Source organism: Xenopus tropicalis, chromosome 6 (assembly GCF_000004195.4).
Source record: "Xenopus tropicalis strain Nigerian chromosome 6, UCB_Xtro_10.0, whole genome shotgun sequence".
NCBI lineage: Eukaryota > Metazoa > Chordata > Amphibia > Anura > Pipidae > Xenopus > Xenopus tropicalis.
The window spans coordinates 133,849,834-133,869,298 of record NC_030682.2 but is presented as its reverse complement, the minus strand read 5'-3'; positions in this window follow the sequence as shown (position 1 = coordinate 133,869,298).

Genomic DNA, 19,465 nt, shown 5'->3' with positions numbered 1-19,465 from the left:
CGCCGAGTCTCCCAGCCCAACCCCCAATACACAAAGGTGCCCCACCCAGACAGCCACAATTACCTGGGTAGCCTCCCCAGGCAGTTCCAATGGGAATAAACAAAGTTCCTTTTTGGGTAGTTCCACAGAAACACACTACCTTGGTTCCAGGGCAAACAGTCCTTCCACAGGGGTTAGGGTAATCCAGTTGGAGGGAATCTTCCTGCCTGAGCTAGGATGGATCCCAAGGAACCGCAGGGGAGGGTGTCCTGCCGTAGCGAGGTTACACCCAGATCAACAAAAAGCTCCTTCTCCACCCACAACCTCTGGGTTTTCTACCCTGCTGCTGGTACCTCCCCTCTTTTCCACACCCCCTCGGATTGATTGGTTAGGAGGCTGACCCTGCTTCTGCTTAACCCAACCCTAGCAGCTCCAATTGGCAGAGTCCCCTGCAGCATCATTAGGGGAGGGGTTTAACCTAGGAGGGACTTGCCCAGCTCCTCTGGAGGGGACTTCTGGGAGCTTCTTTGTTTAAAACCCTTTCGGCGGGAAAACAGAACAATGGGCTGCCACCATCTTGGCTAGATCATGCACTGGCTAAACATGGGGCCAGTATAAGGGTTTTTGGTCACACTTCTCCCCCCTGGCGCAGGTGGTTTCCCTGGGGCTCCCCTTTATTAGGGAGGGCCTCAGGAACCACCGCTGGTCGGTTAGTCCTCCTGGCGTGAGAGTCCATCTGCATTGTGATGCTCTTTTCCCTTTCGGTGTTGAATGGTGAAGTTATACTGTTGAAGCAGGAGGCTCCATCTTAGAAGTTTCCCATTGTCTCCTGAGACCCTCTGTAACCAACTGAGGGGGTTGTGATCTGTCACAACAGTGAATTCTCTGCCATACAGATAGGGCTGCAGTTTTTGTAAAGCCCATACAATTGCCAGGCACTCCTTTTCAATGGTGGCATAGGCAGCCTCTCGGGGGTAACAGTTTCCTGCTCAGGTAGGCAACGGGGTGCTCCTCACCATAGGTATTAACTTGGGAAAGTACTGCTCCAAGGCCAAAATTGGAAGCATCAGTCTGCAAAATGAAGCGCCGGGAGAAATCTGGGGCCGCCAGCACAGGGGAACTAGCCAGAGCTTGCTTTAGAGCGTTCATGGCTAACTCACATTCTGGGGTCCACACAATGGTTCGAGAACGTTGGCGACTTGTCAGATCTGTCAAGGGTTTGGCAACAGTACTATAGTTAGGGATAAATTTCCGATAATAACCTGAAGTTCCTAAGAAGGCTAATACCTGTTTTTGAGTTTTGGGTATAGGCCACTGACAAATTGCCTCAACTTTAGCAGGATCAGGGCGAAGCTGCCCACCCCCAACTCTATGTCCCAAGTATTGTACCTCGGCCATGGCTAAGTGGCACTTTTCTGGCTTAAGGGTAAGCCCAGCATCCTGAATTTGAGCAAAAACTCGCTGGAGGTGCTGAAGATGCTCCTCCCAAGTCTGGCTAAAGACAGCTATGTCATCCAGATAGGCCTGAGCAAAGTCCTGCATTCCCTCCAGCAGCCTGTTCACCAGGCGTTGGAAAGTTGCGGGCGCGTTTCTCATACCAAAGGGCATTACCGTAAATTGATATAAACCAAAGGGGGTGAGGAAGGCTGACTTTTCCTGGGCACTAGGGGCAAGGGGAATCTGCCAGTAACCGCGGCTGAGATCAAGGGTAGTCAAATATTTTGCATTTCCCAGCCGGTCTAAGAGCTCATCTACCCTGGGCATTGGGTAAGCATCAGTGGTGGTCACATCATTAAGTCGTCTATAGTCCACACAGAATCGGGTACTACCATCTTTCTTGGGCACCAGCACCACAGGTGAAGCCCATGGGCTATGGGAATATCTTGTTTGTGCCCCCCAGCCAGAACAATGCGGGCAGTTTTGCCAGGAATCACTGCATCTGCAGAGACAATATGGGGCTCCACTAGGGTAATAAATGATCCTGAGTCTAAGAACCCCTCCACCTGCCTACCATTGATCCTGACAGGAAGTACATGTTTTCTGGGCTGTCCACTGTTGTCCCAGCCCATCCCCAAGACAACATATTCCTCTATTACATCCTCTCTTGGCCTGGGAGGGGCAACCGCTGGGTCTGTGGTAAGCTGCCGTACTGTCTGGATAACCTGCTGACGAATATTGGGTCCTGGTGAAGAGACAGCAGCGACCTGCCGAGGTGCAGAGAGCCTCCCTGTGGGCCCTGGCGGGGCAGGACGTAGATTTAAAGGGCAGGCTGGAGATAAATGGGCCAGAGATCCACAACGGAAACAGGTCCGGGGTGTGGCTGCGCGAGTAGGTGCTGAGAGGGTGCGATTAGGTAAATGGTTTAACCGCGGAGGCTGGGGGCGGTCCAGACCACGGGTGTTGACCATAGTACCTGAAGCAAGGGTAAGGGGGCGGGCCTGGGAGCGGTTCTCAATATACTCATCCGCTAGCTGGGTGGCCTCATCTAGGGTGCCTGGCTTGCGGTCACTTACCCACTCCCGTACCTCAGTGGGGCATCGTTCAAGGAATTGTTCCTTAAGGATAAGCTGGCATAAGTCTTCCAGAGTGTGGGTCTTGTTGCCGCGTATCCAGTGGCGAAATGCCCTTTGTAGTTTCCCACCAAAGTTCTGGTAGGTATCTTGAGGGATTTTAACCAGGCTACGGAATGTTCTCCGGTAGGAATCCGGCGTAATGGAATAGCTGGCTAAAAGTATCCGCCGTACTTCCCCATAATTCGCCCTCTGAGGATATGGGATTTCCTGATAAACTTCATTAGCTTTGCCTGTGAGCTTACCCGCCAGTATAAGCACCCACTCCTCCTGAGGGACTCGGTGGTCCTCACACAAACCTTCAAAGGAGTGAAGGAAACCGTCGATGCTCTGCTTAGATTCATCAAATGTGGGGAAAGCAGCATGAGTCAATTTCACCACTCGCCGCTGAGCATTGGGTGACCCCACAGCAGGCCCAGAGCTCAAGGGCCCAGGCTGATTGGCCTGCAAAGTTAGGCGCCATACCTCTAGCCGTTCTGCTGGGGACAGGCCTGGGCCAATGGCAGCTAAGTGTTTATGGAACATAGTGAGAGTGCTGTCCTCACCTCCCTCCGCTGCATCTTGATGCAAGTTACACATCTCTTCTCCCCCCTCAGGAGTCTCCGGGTCCCCCTGGGTGTCGCCTTCTTGGGTAGGCTGAGCATGGGGAGTGAGTAGCTCCATCAGCTCGTGTCTCCGCTTCCCCTCTGGGTCAATACCCCACCGGTGGCAGAGCCGTTGCAGCGTGGGTAGCCGGAGCTCAGAGAGCTCATGAGCTGTAAGGTCCAAGTAGTTCCCTGATGTGCTAGCATCCATATCCGCACCACTGCCACCAGAAATGTCACACAACGTATGACGTATGAGCCGCTAGCACAATCAGGGAAATACCACACGTGCCACAGGGGTTGTTTCACAGGGGTTTATTACAACCAAACGTAGATAAACAGGGAAAGGGCAATACGCATGGAAGGTCCACAAGTCCCAATCACATCAATCCTCCTACAGGGAGTCTTCAGGGCAACCCCCCTCTGCACAGTCTCCAGGGAACAAACGCCGAGTCTCCCAGCCCAACCCCCAATACACAAAGGTGCCCCACCCAGACAGCCACAATTACCTGGGTAGCCTCCCCAGGCAGTTCCAATGGGAATAAACAAAGTTCCTTTTTGGGTAGTTCCACAGAAACACACTACCTTGGTTCCAGGGCAAACAGTCCTTCCACAGGGGTTAGGGTAATCCAGTTGGAGGGAATCTTCCTGCCTGAGCTAGGATGGATCCCAAGGAACCGCAGGGGAGGGTGTCCTGCCGTAGCGAGGTTACACCCAGATCAACAAAAAGCTCCTTCTCCACCCACAACCTCTGGGTTTTCTACCCTGCTGCTGGTACCTCCCCTCTTTTCCACACCCCCTCGGATTGATTGGTTAGGAGGCTGACCCTGCTTCTGCTTAACCCAACCCTAGCAGCTCCAATTGGCAGAGTCCCCTGCAGCATCATTAGGGGAGGGGTTTAACCTAGGAGGGACTTGCCCAGCTCCTCTGGAGGGGACTTCTGGGAGCTTCTTTGTTTAAAACCCTTTCGGCGGGAAAACAGAACAATGGGCTGCCACCATCTTGGCTAGATCATGCACTGGCTAAACATGGGGCCAGTATAAGGGTTTTTGGTCACACTAATACTCTATAATATGTCCATTGCTGAAAGACCAAAACCCTAAAACTATTCTAAAATGCTGTTATTTTGCTGATTTATTTTCTCTTATGTCTGTTTAGAGATTAAAGCTGACATCTCAGCAGGACGTGCTGGTAAGAGTATAAAGTAGGAAGTCTTTCTGGCTCCCATTGAGGACTCCTTGGCAATCAATATAACATGTAAAGCTTCTCCTTTGTTGACCTCTTAATCAATTCACAGTTGGAAAAGAGATAATTGTGCCTCTCCTCATTCCTTATTCTCCTCTCTTTCCTGGATTGTCTGTCGAGAAATAAGAGGTTTCTAAATTCTAACAGAGGCACAAGCTCAAGCTGCAGTGAACTAGTCCTCTTGTTGAGGTTTGAGGGTGGGCTTACTAGGTAATCAGCCCAAACACACAGGCAGAAGGGTCACATTTGTGTGTTGGGGGGGCTAATTACTAATCACATTTTCTATTCAGTCCTTCATGGTATCCCAGAGCCAGTTCCGTGTATAATACCCCAGAACACATGGTGGGATAATGCTGGGTTAGGTACATGTATAATACCCCAGAACACATGGTGGGATAATGCCGGGTTAGGTACATGTATAATGCCCCAGAACACATGGTGGGATAATGCTGGGTTAAGTACATGTATAATGCCCCAGAACACATGGTGGGATAATGCTGGGTTAGGTACATGTATAATACCCCAGAACACATGGTGGGATAATGCTGGGTTAGGTACATGTATAATACCCCAGAACACATGGTGGGATAATGCTGGGTTAGGTACATGTATAATACCCCAGAACACATGGTGGGATAATGCTGGGTTAGGTACATGTATAATGCCATAGAACACATGGTGGGATAATGCTGGGTTAGGTACATGTATAATACCCCAGAACACATGGTGGGATAATGCTGGGTTAGGTACATGTATAATACCCCAGAACACATGGTGGGATAATGCTGGGTTAGGTACATGTATAATACCCCAGAACACATGGTGGGATAATGCTGGGTTAGGCACATGTATAATACCCCAGAACACATTGAATGATAAATGTTGGGTCAGGTTTGTGTATAATGCCCCAGAACACATGGAATAAATTCTGGGTCAGATTTATGTATGATACCCTAGAGCACATATAAGGATAAATGTTGGGTCAGGTTTGTGTATAATACCCCGGAACACATGGCGGGATAAATGCTGGATCAGGTTCATGTATAAAACCCCAGAACACATTGTAGGATAAATACTGGGTCAGGTATAAAACCCCAGAACCCCACAGGACACATACCGGGATAATCGCTGGTTAATAACTGTCTTTGTTGAAGGAAATATCTAAGAATATCCAAGCCTTTGTTAAGATCCACCTATGTCTACTCAATATGACTATGAAGATTTTCATTCATCCAGGTCATGGTATATTTAGTGTAAGTAAATCTAGAGGAATCATTGAAGACGTTTCACTACTCATCCAAGCAGCTTCTTCAGTTCAACTGACTGATATGGGAAGTCCTCAGCATATATACTCTTCCACTAATCCAATCACAATGGCGCATTGTAACTCTTCAGAGAGGTGATACCTGAATCTCACAGAAGTGTGAATGCTATGGGATTACTGTGATAGGATGAATGTATGAGTTGCAAGAATGGATGTGTGAAGTGTTCTGAAACCATTGGTCCGCAGACAGGTGGTGTCGAAGGCCCCCGCCTCTGTTTAGGGATGGTTTCTCCACCTTAACATGAATGGACTCTTTTATACCTCATTCAAACCAGCTGTGGTCTTTGTCCAAAATTATGTCCTTTGCTATCTTCAAAGAAGTGTCCCCTGTGTTTTAGTTGTAGAGTTTTGCCCTGTAGAGTTCGCCCTCCTATGCTGAGTACTTCTCTGAGATGTTTGTGGTCCTTGTCCTTGGACTCTGTATCGGTTGTTAGTAGAGTTCTAATGATACCCAGTTTGTGTTCCAGAAAATGGTGGGAATCGAACAACAACAACAGTTGACCCATATACGTGGGTTTCCTGTATATTTTTGTTTTCAATTTACCCCTCCCTTGGGTGGATATCAAATAGTCCAAAAAGACATTTTTGTTCTCATAGACATCTTCCCTTGTGAACTTGATGTTATTGTCCACTGGGTTAATGTGTTCTGTAAAGACCTCCACTGTATTGGATCTGATTGGATCTACATACCTGAACCAATGACTTGTGTAGTTGCCATGAATGTAAGTAAGGCCCCCCCTTCCACTCCTCCATGTACGAACATACTTGGTTAGGACTGAGTTTTGTTCTGCTGCTGAGGGTGTTATCTTGCTGCAGTCGATTTCATACTGTCTCAGTTGCCTCTGGGGTAAATATACCTGTAAATAGTGAAGTGACACCATTATCTCCATGAATCTTGGTGACAAACTCATTCTGCATTCTGAATATGATGCACTGTTTTGCCTACCAGTGAGGCTGGGGGCATCTTATTTCCCATAAAATGATCAGTGCACAAGAGCCCCCACCTTTAGATTAGTGCAGGGATCCCCAACCTTTCATGAGCCACAGTCAAATGTAAAAAGACTTGGAGAGCAACACAAGCACCATAAAAGTTCATGGAGGAGCCAAATAAGGGCTGTGATTGGCTATTAGGGGCCTCTATGCACCCTATCAGCTTACAGGGGCTTTATTTGGTAGGAAATCTTGTTTTTATTCAACCAAAACTTGCCCCCAAGTCAGGAATTCAAAAATAACTACCTGGTTTGGGGGCACTGAGAGCAACATCCAAGGGGTTGGGGAGCGACATGTTGCGCCCGAGCCACTTCATGGTGAGGGCAGCGAGACTGCTGGGTTTAGGTATCGGCATATATAGGTACTGTATATATAGTTTATATATGTGAGTGTATACATAGACCAGTTTGTGAGTGTGATTTATATGCACTGGGGATCATTTATGAGGAATGAACTTTGATCTTTTTTCAACCCAAATGAACTATATAACTAAAATTTCTATTATCTCAGAAACCAGTAGAATTAGAAAATGAATGCAAATTACTCAGAGGAGCACCCCGAGTAAGTTTACATCAATTCATTATTTCGGGTTTAACAACCTCAACTATACCCCCTACGCCTGCCTCTGACCCCCATAGGAGCCTTACCTGACTTTACCTGCTAACCATAATTATTAGAAGGACAGCCTGGTACCTTTTGCCACAATATACAGGACTGGTGCCTTGCTGCAGAGACATGCAGCACTTTATGGCTTTTCTACTGACAGTTTTTGCCTGGACTTTGCCTCCTTTTGGTAAATGCATGCCTTACTGAATATCACAGAGGGAATGCTCAGCTCATTGGCATGCAGTGCTGAATCCGTCCTCTATAAAAAGCCAACTTCACAGTTTCACTAGAATTATCATATTGTACTTAATTGTATCAAACCTAACAGCTCCCTAAATACAGTGCTATCAGCCTTAAAGAGACACCGCACCCTAAAATGCTCACACTGACTTGTGCTTACTGCCGGGAAGTGATTACGATCCTATAGATGATCTCACTTTACGGAAAATGAGAAAACAGACTGACCTTGTAATGAAGAATTCCATTTATAGCTCCGTTCAGTTGGCCGCATACCCAGTGATGTCAGATTGGGCCGCTTCAAGCAGAACATCTATTATCTAATACATTCCTATAATATAATATAATAATAGGAGCAAAGTTTGCCCATTTGCCTCATAGAAACCAATCAGAGGTTAATTTATAAACAGGTGATGTGTAAATGTAAGCTACCAATAGGTTACTAGACCAGTAGCAAACATATATTTATTACATTACAACTTGAGAAACCAATGCCAACATTAAATAGTTTACATGAATAATACTAATTGTTCCTATGCACATATTACAATACAGGTATGGTACCCGTTATCTGGAACTTCATATATCATATTATGTTTCCCTATTAATAACACTGACAGTAAAATACCTGCCAGGACGCAGGCAGACGCTTCTAATTTCATTTTTGCTGCATGTGATTTTATTACGTTCCACTAGAGGGCAGCACAAGACCACAAGTTTTTAAATCAAGAGCAACTTACTAACTTTTTTACTTTTTCATTGGCTCTTGTACTGGGAATATAATTGTATCCTTTTTTTTAGGTACAGCAAGTAAAAAACAAATGCTGTTGGACAAATTGACCAGGCCCAGGTTGCCATATGTTACTTGGCATGCTAGGCAGTTTAACTTTTAGTATGTCACAGAATGGCTAATTCTAAGCAACTTTTCAATTGGTCTTCATTTTTTTCTTTTTTTTTATAGTTTTTTTTAAATTATTTGCTTTCTTCACTTGACTCTCTTCAGCTTTCAAATGGGGTCACTGACATCCAAAAAACAAATGCTCTATAAGGTTACAATGTTATTGTCATCGCTACTTTTTATTACTCAGTTTTATGTTAAAGTCCTCTCCTATTTATATTCCAGCTCCTCATTTAAACCAGTGACTGGCTGGTAAGTTGGTTGGTAATTTGGACCCTAGCAACCAAATGATTGCTGAAATTTCAAACTGGAGAGCTGCTGAATATAAAGCTAAACATTTCAAAAACCACAAATATTAAAAAATGAAAACCAACTGGAAATTGGCTCAGAATAGCACTTGCTATATTATACTAAATGTGAATAAGCCATTTAACTGGCATCCAAGGGTTTAATATCCCTACTGCAAGCTGCTTTTGTAAGACCTTGAATAAGACCCTGGATAAGTTTGTCCAGTCTAGTAGCCCATAGCAACCAGACAAGCAGACTGGTAGATGTTACTGGTTTCGGTGTAGAAGGTGTAAAACCTGAAATAAAAGCTCTCACAGATAAGGGATTGATTGAGCTGAGAGGATGGAGTTAAATAAGAATGTGGGCATCATGGCACCGAGGGAACGTGATTAATGTTCTGCAGCAAGAAGAGAGAAATGAAGATGAACCATGAAGGGCGTTAAAGCCTCTTAGAAAGAAGGTGCAGACAAGTGGGGAGAGGTCCAACCCTTACAGCAGATGTCGGTGACGGATGATGAAGATGATGAGCCAAGAATGTTCTGGATAGCCCTAAAGACACACAAGTAGGAACCAATCAGAATGATGAATGTTTTCAATTAAGCCGAGATCTTACAAAATACTCTGGGTCGGCAGATATCCTTAGCATGGGTGGCTTTGTTACAACACTGTGTATGTCCAACATGGAGAGCTGCACCTTGTCAGCTACTGTTCAGCACAAGAACCTCTGTAGTGCCAATAAAATACCTAAACATAAAATGTCATAAGGAGCAATAAGCACTCTCCCCTCTGATATCATCCATACATTCCCCTAATGAGCCTCTTCTTTCAGAAATGTTTATATGGCACTTCGGTGCATTGGTACCTTCAGCACATAATGGTGGTACTGCCCCTTCCTTCTGAATTCCTCAGCTCAGACCAATCATCCCGACTCCATTAGTGGCTGGTGGGATGTGATGGAAGATCCCTGCAGCCAGTACAGTCAGCAACGTATGAACTACCAGTTGTGTCGTAATACAGAAGCAGAGGTGCAATTAGATGTGTTAATTATGTGAGATCTGAACATATAGGGATATGTCACAGGCATGCCAGGAGAGACACTAGATGCACTACTGCAAGGCTGGAATATATTATGCTTTATGATGCACAAGTAATACTCAGAGTTCCCTGTATAACTCAGCCTGCAGCCTTGTGCCTTTATATGGGCACAGAACCCCTCAGTGACTTCTAATATCCTTATCATTTACAGTAGGGGGTACATTATCCCTTATAATACATGAGTGATACTCAGAGTTCCCTGTATAACTCAGCCTGCAGCCTTGTGCCTTTATATGGGCACAGAACCCCTCAGTGACTGCTAATATCCTTATCATTTACAGTAGGGGGTACATTATCCCTTATAATACATGAGTGATACTCAGAGTTCCCTGTATAACTCAGCCTGCAGCCTTGTGCCTTTATATGGGCACAGAACCCCTCAGTGACTGCTAATATCCTTATCATTTACAGTAGGGGGTACATTATCCCTTATAATACATGAGTGATACTCAGAGTTCCCTGTATAACTCAGCCTGCAGCCTTGTGCCTTTATATGGGCACAGAACCCCTCAGTGACTGCTAATATCCTTATCATTTACAGTAGGGGGTATATTATCCCTTATAATACATGAGTGATACTCAGAGTTCCCTGTATAACTCAACCTGCAGCCTTGTGCCTTTATATGGGCACAGAACCCCTCAGTGACTTCTAATATCCTTATCATTTACAGTAGGGGGTATATTATCCCTTATAATACATGAGTGATACTCAGAGTTCCCTGTATAACTCAGCCTGCAGCCTTGTGCCTTTATATGGGGGGCACAGAACCCCTCAGTGACTTCTAATATCATTACAGTTTACAGTACACTGTAGGCCATATACAGTGGCTTGCAAAAGTATTCGGCCCCCTTGAACTTTTCCACATTTTGTCACATTACAGCCACAAACATGAATCAATTTTATTGGAATTCCATGTGAAAGACCAATACAAAGTGGTGTACACGTGAGAAATGGAACAAAAATCATACATGATTCCAAACATTTTTTACAAATAAATAACTGCAAAGTGGGGTGTGCGTAATTATTCAGCCCCCTTTGGTCTGAGTGCAGTCAGTTGCCCATAGACATTGCCTGATGAGTGCTAATGACTAAATAGAGTGCACCTGTGTGTAATCTAATGTCAGTACAAATACAGCTGCTCTGTGACGGCCTCAGAGGTTGTCTAAGAGAATATTTTGAGCAACAACACCATGAAGTCCAAAGAACACACCAGACAGGTCAGGGATAAAGTTATTGAGAAATTTAAAGCAGGCTTAGGCTACAAAAGATTTCCAAAGCCTTGAACATCCCACGGAGCACTGTTCAAGCGATCATTCAGAAATGGAAGGAGTATGGCACAACTGTAAACCTACCAAGACAAGGCCGTCCCCCTAAACTCACAGGCCGAACAAGGAGAGCGCTGATCAGAAATGCAGCCAAGAGGCCCATGGTGACTCTGAGGGAACTGCAGAGATCTACAGCTCAGGTGGGGGAATCTGTCCATAGGACAACTATTAGTCGTGCACTGCACAAAGTTGGCCTTTATGGAAGAGTGGCAAGAAGAAAGCCATTGTTAACAGAAAACCATAAGAAGTCCCGTTTGCAGTTTGCCACAAGCCATGTGGGGGACACAGCAAACATGTGGAAGAAGGTGCTCTGGTCAGATGAGACCAAAATGGAACTTTTTGGACAAAATGCAAAAGGCTATGTGTGGCGGAAACACTGCACATCACTCTGAACAAACCATCCCCACTGTCAAATATGGGGGGGCAGCATCATGCTCTGGGGGTGCTTCTCTTCAGCAGGGACAGGGAAGCTGGTCAGAGTTGATGGGAAGATGGATGGAGCCAAATACAGGGCAATCTTGGAAGAAAACCTCTTGGAGTCTGCAAAAGACTTGAGACTGGGGTGGAGGTTCACCTTCCAGCAGGACAACGACCCTAAACATAAAGCCAGGGCAACAATGGAATGGTTTAAAACAAAACATATCCATGTGTTAGAATGGCCCAGTCACAGTTCAGATCTAAATCCAATCGAGAATCTGTGGCAAGATCTGAAAACTGCTGCTCACAAACGCTGTCCATCTAATCTGACTGAGCTGGAGCTGTTTTGCAAAGAAGAATGGGCAAGGATTTCAGTCTGTAGATGTGCAAAGCTGGTAGAGACATACCCTAAAAGCCTGGCAGCTGGAATTGCAGCAAAAGGTGCTTCTACAAAGTATTGACTCAGGGGGCTGAATAATTACGCACACCCCACTTTGCAGTTATTTATTTGTAAAAAATGTTTGGAATCATGTATGATTTTCGTTCCACTTCTCACGTGTACACCACTTTGTATTGGTCTTTCACGTGGAATTCCAATAAAATTGATTCATGTTTGTGGTTGTAATGTGACAAAATGTGGAGAAGTTCAAGGGGGCCGAATACTTTTGCAAGCCACTGTACAGTATCATGCCAATCTTTATCCCTTAATGCCTTGAAAAAGTAATCTAAACCCTGAATTTCAGAACAAGCAACATCAGTCTCCGCACACACAGGACTGACAAATAATCCCCCTCAAATGCAATCTCTGTTTGTGTTGTGCAGAATGAACTCTGCCCACACGGAATGTTCCATAACTGTTATTTCTATTATAACGATAAGTGCAGCTTGAACCGAGACAGATATGAACTGTAAAATGTGACCGTTAAAATATGATCTCATGGTTGAAATAAAAATGGGGCATGAAATTCAGCGCTGCTTAGTTTTCTACCTCGACAACTAATTTTCTACCAAGACAAACAATATTTGTTCTGTGTACCAACGTTGCCTGAGATGGAGATTTTCATGGAAGAAACCAGTTTAATCCATTATGTTCAATTGTGGCCAAAAAGAATAAAGCTGGGTCATACACCCTAAATAGCACCTTCTTCATCTAGAGACTGTTCTATCAAGAGATGGAAAGTAAGATATGTTGGTCTAAAGACTAGGAAGAACCTACTTCCAGAGATTGGACTCCATACAATATTGTCATTTTACTTCTCGTTTGTGTTGGTGGGATACAGAGTGAGACTGGGTACCAGGTACCTGAGTGCAAGGCCCACCACCCAGCCACCCTGGACCCCTGCCTGGTATTTACAAACTTCACTGTCAATTAGGCATTGTGGAACGCTTGTCCATTTTTCATTAATTTGAATCTTTGGTGCTGGTCTTGGAGAGCAGTGGTAGGGCCCACAAGGATTTTCCCCAGCATTCCAGTGGGCCAGTCTGACACTGGTGGAACATTATTCTGTACCTTCACTTTCATGTTCACAATGAAACCTTCACATTCCCACCACCCTCTTGCTGAAGGGGTGAGGAGACTGTTACAGGCTAATGCCACAGGGTTCCAACCACCAATTTGTTTTTTTTATATATGAGTTATATCTTACCAGTCTACGGTATCCAACTGGAACCCAATCTGATAAAGGCATAATCTGTTCCTCTCCTACAAACCATTACGTGTTTGTTTGTTTGTTTGTTTGTTTGTTTATTTGTTTGTGTGTGTTTGTTACCTAGAGACCTCCAAAACCTTGCCCTTTGTGGATTAGGGATAATGACTTATTTGCCTGAAGGGGTCTTTCCAAGGCTGTGTATCTTTCCCCAGGATAGACATTCCATACACACCATGCAAAGGAGAAGGTATAAAGGGTAGCCATGAGAAGCCCAGCAGATTATCTCACCCTAATTCACCTCTACTCTTCCACCATGCTCTTCTAAAGAAACCGTTGATCATTTTCCCATGCTGCTTTATCCCTTACATTCTAAAATAATAAAGAAAACTATTTTCCAGTGTTCTGGTTTAAATACTATGGTATAACTATATACTGCTTAAAAGTAGCGTTGAATGGTCCGAAGAAGTAAAATGGAGGTCAGTTATGGCAGAATTTGAGATGGCTGCTTTATTTACGGTCTTGGGTATCCCCGGAACTATAGGAGACAACCAGGTCAACCATTTTCTAGTTATGGTGGGGATGATCCTAAAGGTTTTTTTGCTTCTATTGTTAGTCATGGTCACCTCCAATCAGGAGACTGCAGATACTTTTACACAGTAGCTGCAATACCAGATTAATGAAGAAGAGTGTAGCCTTAAACTTGGTGAGACATAGCCAGGGAAAGGATAATCACTAAGGGGAAAGCCTAAGGTCAGTACAGGCAGAGTTGTCTGAATAAAAGGAAAAAGTAAAGGCAAAGATAAGCAAAGGTCCACCACACCAGAGGTCCACAGAGTAAACTGCAATAGATCAATAAGGGACACTTGGAAGTGATCTAGCACACAGTCCTTACAGTGCTCTCCCACAGAGATGGGCCGATTACACAACTCGGTCTTTACATTTCATATGTAAGCCAGTGCCATCATTACCTTCATGCACACCAATGCAATTTCACCTGAACACCCAATGTGACATACCTTTCAGTATTCCAGTCTTTTAAAAGGGCTTCCAGAGCTAAAAGGCCAGCTTTGCCCTTCTGCTGAGGGTGAAAAGTAAGCAGGAGCATTGCCATCAAGTACGTACTGTAGATCTAGAATTGCTCTCCAGCTTAACTTGGATAACTGCTTAAAAGAGCACATCTATAGAAAGAGTTAAAGGACATGTAACCCCTCATCCCCCACCAAAAAATGTAATCAGTGAACAGCCTCTTTGAAATCTTTAAATACCTGCCACTCTGGTTGTTAAAAGGTTAATAGTAAGGCTACAGCATCCCCTTAATCACTAAGGGTTTCTTCACCTCCTCTAACCCACACAGCCTCCTCCCTTAGGAAATGACTTTGGCTCTTGGCTAACTGAGCATGCTCAGTTCATCTCAACTCAGGTTACCAAACACACCCTCCAGTCTTGTAGCCAATGAAGAAACATGGAGAACATGTTTTTCTCTACTAACTTCCTGTCCTGAGAGCAGTTTAACCATTATAGGGCACAATGCAAGCAGGACTTTTTGTCAAAGTAAGTTCTGCCTGTGTAAGCCTGCATTCTTCACTTTTCAGCGGACACGTGCTGTTTGCAGATGTAAATATCATTAAAGATGTGTGAGAGGGAAAATTACCGCCAGGTGAAAGGTGCAATAGTACATGGGCACCCCCCACAAATCAATTGGAAGGCAATGAATGATTATCATGATTATCATGAATGATTATCTCCCCAATAAAGTGAACTGATCCAATTTTTTGCTTTTTTTGGCCACAATCTCTGTTCCTGGAGTGACCCACAGTGCTTTAGATCCTTCTCAAACAAACAATACAATATCAAGTGGCTTTCTTTTTTTAAGTCAAAATATCCAGCCCTTTTTTAAATGTATTTAAAAATCTGAGCTGTCAATCATACATTTCCTGCCCCGCCTCTAGGCAGAGATTGGGTGGGATTAAAACCAACCTATTGCCAGTCGGCATTATAACACAGCCTCAGCCTTTGATTGTCTCGAGGGCTGTAATCCAGTAACATCGTGAGGGTTAAATGTTGCCTTTAAAAGAACTATTCGTTTTTTGGTCCCATTGTTTTCAGATCACCCTTTCGATCAGGGGGTACAATGCCAAGTATAACCGAGAAACTGTTCCTCAAGGGAAAAGCTTTGGTCAGATCGATCTACTCTTTAGATTCCAATTTATTGTAAAATCAATGTCCATTTGCGTGACTGACATGCGCTTCCCTAGATGGATGGTAAGTCGGGGAGGCCTGAGATCCCCTGCCGAGGTCAGATTCACTTATTCCCGTTACTCAGGAATGGCAGCTTCACTTGCTACATCTTGTCATCTGTATTGGAATCAGCGTAGGATCAGATCTAAATACGTCTGTTCTCTTACAGTCATTTACCATACTATTATAAACCCCAAAAATACACAACTATAGTGAGCGGCGGTGAGTTGTACCCAGTAAAGTTGAGGGTCACATGTAACTTGGTTTTATTGGCCCACAAAATCATTCCAATATAAGTTAGGGAGGCTCATTTATAAGAACTGGGCAAATTTGCACCTGGGAGTTAACCCACGGCAACCAATCAAATGTGTACTTTCATTGTTCAACCTGAAGTTGGCTGAAGAAAAAAACAATCATTGATTGGTTGCTATAGGTTACTTCTAATAGGCAAATTTGCTCAGTGTTTATAAATGAGCCCTGTATGTATATATATATATATATAGCAGGTTTGTAGAAAGCACTCACTGCATCAAAATGTAAAGTAAAAAACTTTCTTGTTTTTTTAATCATCACATAAACAAGAAAGTTTTTTACTTTACATTTTGATGCCGTGAGTGCTTTCTACAAACCTGCTGTCTGTTTTTCTGGTCAGCACCCGGCGAGTGCCTTTGGAGCGGTGAGTGCCGATTTTACCTGGACTATATATATATATATATAAATTTTAACCCAAATAACTATGTAACTAAATAATGGGATAATTTCAAGCCTGGGATTTGCTGCCTACTAACTAGCGGGGTTTCCCACAGCCACAGGCCTGGCTAACAGTTGCCATTCCAACCCATACCACAGGAGTTCAGTTGGGTTGAGGTCAGGGCTCTGTGCAACTCAAGTCAAGTTTTTGTTCTTGTATAGTGGGGCAGTATTGGGCTGAAACAGCAAAGGACTTTCCTGAAACTGTTGCACAAAGTAGGAAGCAAGAATGGTGCTGTATGTTTAAGGTTTGCTTTCACTGGAACTAGGGGCACCAGCCCAAGCCATGGCAAACACCCCCAGACCATCATTCCTCCTCCACCAAAGTTTACTGTCTGCATCTGTAATAATTATTGCAAACCCAGACTTTGCCATCAGGCAGCTGATGGTGAAATGCCATTTACCTCTCCAGAGGACACATTCTGCCCCACAGTCCAATGGCAATGGCCTTTGCACCACTCCAGCCAACACTTGCCATTGATGATGTTATGTTTGTTTGTCACTGATTCTCCCAATAAATGGTTTTGTGTTGGCACTGCTTCCAGAAATAGGTTTTGGAGTTCAATGTCAGTTTCATAGGGTACATTTTGCTAAAAGGGTGGTTTACTATCCAATAAAAGTCATTCTTGTTAGACCATAGGGGTACATTTCCTTGTCTGCCAGATATATCATTTGACCTTAGTCTGTGCCGTGCTCTAACCAATCCAGTCATAATCTACTTTTACCATCCTCAGTAGCCAGTAACTCTAGCCTGGTGAGACCTAACCATTGGCTCATGAACAACATGTTGCCACCACCCCCTCTGATGTTGCTCCCAGTGGCCTCAAAGTAGGTGCCATTTTTAATATTATGGCTTGGAGGCAAGTTTTGGAAGCACAGAGAGACTGTTTTACTCCAAGCAGAGCCTCCTGCAGGCCAGCAGTCCTCATGGGGCTACCAAATAGCCAATCACATCCCTTATTTGGCACCCCCAAAGAACCTTGTTCATGCTTATGTGGGTCCCCAACACTTTTTGCGTGTGGCTCGTGAGTAAAAAAAAAAGGTTGGGGACCCTGTTCTAGGCAGTCACCCACACTGCTGTTATGAGCCTAAAGCCCAGTTAGTGCTTTTATAGGCAGAAGAGATCATTCAGACTGGATTCCCAGGGTTGCCTTACTAGATATCATAGATTACTTGTACAACTGCTTGGGGTGTTTTTGATACCATATTACCATTTACAGTAAAGTTTTTCAAAAACTTCAGGACTGGTGTGAGTGCCTTCTCATATTTTGACATATTTGATAATTCCCTGGACCAGTGGAAGGTTTTGCTATAAAACATGATGCCAACAGACCCAGGAATGTTCCTTTACAGGTGGCAAATTTCTGCTATCCATTCCAGGAGGAGTTAAACACTGCAGGATGCTGATACATAACCATATGATTTCTAGGAATATCTTCCTATTATTTGCATTGTATTTGTGTTTTATCATTTCTCCCCCTTTGTCCCATTGCTAGGACTGTTTGGGAAAACACACTTTCAAAGGCAAGTTGTTTATTTATAATCTTCCAATGTCAACAGCAAAGTCGAGCTGAAATCATATCTTAGGGATCACATATCTGCGGTGTAGGTAATGCGCAGTAGCATGGCAACCTGTATGAGTCCCAGATCAGATGACCCAGATATGCAGGGTATCCTATTCTCCCTAAAATGGCTGGTATCAAACTGAGCTCATAGCTTATCTAGTTTCTTCACCTCAATGTATACATGTCTGTTTTATTAGCATTAGGTATCCAGGTAGTGACAATATTCATAAGCGATTAAGAAAATATGGCACCATAAATGTCTACATTGATTAGCTGCCCCAAGCCAACAAGACTTTTCTTGGAACATTTCATTGCTGCATAAACAACTGCATTACATTGATGACATTGAGAGTTTTACCATCCCCAGCCTAGATTCCAAACTAACAACATATCTCAATAAGCTTGGCCTACCCACCCCAAGTTAATTAATTAGGGTATTTAGGTTTCTTAGTCAGTAAACCCCAACCAGTGGCTCAGTGGCAACATGACCAACCCCTTGGATGTTGCTCTCAGTGCCCCCAAACCAGGGAGTTATTTTTGAATTCCTGACTTGGGGGCAAGTTTTGGTTGAATAAAAACAAGATTTCCTACCAAATAAAGCCCCTGTAAGCTGATAGGGTGCATAGAGGCTGCCTAATAGCCAATCTTAGCCCTTATTTGGCTCCTCCATGAACTTTTATGGTGCTTGTGTTGCTCTCCAAGTCTTTTTACATTTGACTGTGGCTCACGGGTAAGAAAGGTTGGGGACCCCTGCTCTAAGTTAACTAGAAAGCTTTAAAGGAGAACTCTGGCTTCTGAACCAAACATTTTTAAAGAGCCCCATATAACACAGAAACCCCAGATTACTGTGATAGGTATCACTGTAATCTGTTCCTTTGAAAAGTATAAATAAATACCATTTTATATGCTGAAATCCAGCTGCAAAACAGTTCTTCTCTTTCTGCATCATTTGAAATCCTGGCAGGGGAGGAGGGACTAAAACACTGATGTTACAAATTGTAACAACTTCTCCACAGCTTACAGACAGCATGCAGGAACTACATAACCCACAATGCATTGCACTGGGATGTTCCTTTCCTTATTGACATCACGTGTGCAGGGAATTGTGGGATTGGGAGGATGCAGGCTGAAGGCAGGCTGAGGGCAGGCGACTACATTTTATTTGAGTCACAAAGTAGTCAGCCAGATCAGCAGGGGAACAGGGGGCGGGGCTTAGGAACTGTTCCAAACCATATTATCACATTTAAAAACATTAAAAGGCTGCATATTTTTTAATTGATGTATATTGCAAAGTGGCTTGAAATTCTGTTTATTTTTCAAAAAGCTCAAGTTGTGTTTGGGTGAAGTTTCCCTTTAAGTTAGCATGCAGACAGAAGCAGAGAGTTACTATGTGACAAGTAACAGGTAGTCTGGAAACCTCAGTGAAAGCCACAACTCACTGGCTGGGGGCAATACATTATCGATCCAATTGACAGCCATGCAGAGCCAGTCAACACAACTAGAAATTCATGCATTTTGCAAGCACATTTAATTAATGAAAGTGTAAAAACTAGAAAGGTTCTAGCACTAGCTGGAAATTAGTTGGAAATTACCGTAGTTTATTTGTGGTTTCAAGAGAATCCCAGGTAGCTAGTTAATGTCTAGTCCTTTATTAGGAGATCTAAATATAAAAAGCACAAACGAATTATAATGCAGAAAGAAAAG